Source organism: Propithecus coquereli, unplaced genomic scaffold (assembly GCF_000956105.1).
Source record: "Propithecus coquereli isolate 6110/MARCELLA unplaced genomic scaffold, Pcoq_1.0 Scaffold76, whole genome shotgun sequence".
Classification (NCBI taxonomy): Eukaryota; Metazoa; Chordata; class Mammalia; order Primates; family Indriidae; genus Propithecus; species Propithecus coquereli.
The window spans coordinates 2,486,241-2,489,647 of NW_012153729.1; the positions used below are offsets into that span (position 1 = coordinate 2,486,241).

At 42.6% G+C, this 3,407-nt stretch overlaps 1 pseudogene; it reads left to right on the forward strand.

Moving 5' to 3' along the window:
- The first annotated feature begins 788 nt into the window (after nucleotides 1–788).
- LOC105824693 overlaps nucleotides 789–3,407 on the forward strand; it is a 99,155-nt pseudogene continuing 96,536 nt past the window's right edge.

Sequence of the window (3,407 nt, forward strand, 5' to 3'; positions counted from 1 at the left end):
GTGTTCAAGTGCTAATCCTTAGTACTTCAGAATGTGAATGTATTTGGAGATAGGGCCTTTAAAGAAGCATTTCAGTTAAAATGAGGTCACTCATGTAGGTCTTCATTCATATGACACATATCTTCACAAGAAGTGGAGGTTAGGACACATGACACACAGAGGGAAGACCACATGGAAGCTGAAGGAGAAGATGGCCATCGACAAGCCAAGGAGAGAGGCCTCAGAAGAAACCAACCAACCCTGCTGATACCTTGACCTTGGACTTCCAGCCTCCAGAATTGTGAGAAAATAAATTACTGTTGCATAGGCCATCCTGTCTGTGGTACTTTGTTATGATAGCACTATCAGACTAATACAGAAAGGTATAATAAAAATAATAAACAGATTGTTGGATCAATAAATTATATGGTCAGCCGGCCACACAGAATGGTTGGCATGAGAAGATGAGTAGAGATAAGCTTGAAGAATAGGACATGGTAGTGAGGAAGTATGATGCTTAAAAGTAAGATTATGAAGGTGGTGAGGTTACTAGTGATAACAAAACCAAGGGTAAGGCCCTGGGAGTGCTGGAGTAGGGCTAAAGAAAAAGATCATTGGAAGAAAGCTGTGAAGACTAAGAGGACAAGGTGTTTGACGAGTCATTCATGTGGATTCATGTTGAAGTACCCACAAGGGTGACAGAAATAGGGATAGGGAGGAAAACAGTGAATCAATGAAGAAAATATCCAACAAATGAAAGAGAGAGAGATGTGTGGTTCTGGGGAGGGGATCTGTCAAACCCAGAAGCTATGGCTGGCTAAATCATACTCAGAAATGGTACTGTGATGCCCATGCTGGGGATGGGCACCTGGAAGTCCCCTCTGGGCCAGGTACTGAGGCTGTGAAGGTAGTAATCAACATTGGGTACCACCACGTTGACTGCACCCATGTGTAACAGAATGAGCACAGGGTGAGTTGGCCATCCATCAAAAGCTCATGGAGCAGGTGGTGATGTGGAAGGGGCTCATCATCGTTAGCAAGCTGTGGTGCATGTACCATGAGAAAGGCCTGGTGAAAGAAGCCTGTGAGAATATGCTCAGGAACCTGCAGCTGGACTACCTGGTCTCTACCTTATTCACTGGCCTGTGGGCTTCAAGGCTGGGAAGGAATTTTTCCCATTGGACAAAGCAGACAACATGATTCCCAGTGACACATATTTTGGACACATGGGTGGCCATGGAAGAGCTGGTGGATGAAGGGCTGGTGGAGCCATTAGCATTTCTAACTTCAACCATCTTCAGATTGAGAGGGTCTTAAACAAACCCGAGTTAAAATATAAGCCAGTGGTTAACCAGATTCAGTGCCACTCATACCTAACTCAAGAGAAGTTAATCCAGTATTGCTAATCCAAAGGCATAATGGTGACTGCCTATAGTCCCCTTGGCACCCCCAACAGGTGCTGGGCCAAGCTCAAGGACCCATCCCACCTGGAGGATTGTAGGATCAAGGCGATCTCAACCAGACACAATAAAACTCCAGCCCAGGTAGGAAATAGGTTTGGTCTGGTAGCATTCAATTCAGAGAAAGTGTTCTAAGGAGGGGAAAGAGTTTGGAAGAGATGATGGGGAGGGAGGAAAGCATGATCTGTTTACCTCCAGAACTGAGGTACTTGGGGTTTAAGCAAAAATCAGCCGTTACTGAGAAAACTGCCAATGCAGCAGTGTTCTCAAGGGACATCTCCAAGATCACTTAGGCGAAGATGAAGGTACAAGTCAGAATAGATATGAAGGTATAAAGAGGAGTTTTCCTGTGCTTGAGCCATGAGTTCCATATATCAAAGTGGAAGAGTTTGGAAATGTGGGGAAGACAACATGATATAGGGTCAGCTTAGCAGGTTAGGGATACGCTTCTAGGCGAGGGGGGATGACCCTGGATGCTGTGGTCCTAATGGAAACTAGGGTGACATGGGTTGCAAAGCATATGTTTTGGAGGATTGTGATTATTTCAGCTTCCCAGCTTGAAGACAGCAATGTCAATGGCCTATACCTCCCAGAAGTGAGCAGCGTCTTCCTTTGAGATGTTGAACTCTCAAGGTATTCTTCAGTAGTGTGCTCCTGGGGAGAGTTCTCTCACTGGAGCACAAGGAAGGATGAAGTGTTATGTATATAAAATGAAAATCTGCATTATTAATGAACACGTAAGGTGCATATTGTCATTAATGACCAATTTACTACAAATAAAATGGGATCTATTTTGTCTAGCAGATTGACAAATATTAGGAAAATAATTTATCCTACTCTGTGTGAGTGAGGGTGGGGAAACATGCACACTTTTTCACTGTTATGGCTGAATAAATGGGTACAGCCTCTTGGCAGGGCTAGTTTATGGATACGCAGTCACATTTTGAACTTGTATCCCTTTAGCCCCCAAATCCCTCCCTGTGCTCCAGTGAGAGTACGTCTTCCCCAATAGCTCACTACCACAATATTTCAGTTATTATCTACCCTGTGTCATGTAATTCCGTTGCTCTCAGTGGTCCTTTATAGAACTGTCTGCTTCTTACCCAGAACTGATCTTTTATATGTGGCCCATGCACTTGGCTTGGGATAACAAAGGTGTGATTTTGAATCGTTACTTTTCTATTATACTTATTAACTGTACTACATGCCCTGTTTTAACTACAACTTCTTTAGCTAGAAGATAAGGATCATAAACCTCATCTGACTGAGATCCTTGAGCATTAAATGAAATGAAATTATGAGATAAGTATGAGATTCTGAGTATAATATCATCATTCAAACTTATTAAGGTCATTTATCCCTTTTTCGGGGGCGGGACTAGAATGGCATTGTGGCAGATCATATTTTCCAAAGACACTTGCAACAGTATTTATCATTCTACACGTAATTTTAAGATGTGACCTTTCCATCCTCGCATGAAAAGGTAAAGTCTAATTTTCCTCTTCTTGAATCTAGGCTGGCTTTTTATCTTGTTTGCAATGAATAAACTATACAACAACATGAAGAATCACCCAGCTAAGTTCTATCCAACTTCTTGATTCAAAGGATACAAGAAATAGTAAAATTATGAGGGCAGTTTGTTATGTGGCAATAGTGACTAGAATAGGAACCATTGATAGAAATGGGAATTTTTTCCAGAATAGATTAGAATAGAAGGTGGCTTTCTGGTTAAGGGTATGATTCTTGCTTTGGGAACTGATTAGAATAGATATAGAAGCAGAGTGAGGCAATGGTAGGATTATTGCATGGAGAGTTAATAGCGTAAGTGGCGTGGAAGGAAGCACCGTTTGTGCCAGCTTAGGAAGGGAAAGAAGTAGGGACAGAGAGTTGGGTAATGGAGCGAATGAAGCATGAGATGTTAAAGATATGGGGATTTCAACTCATCTTAAGGCTGTGGTGCTGGCTGGG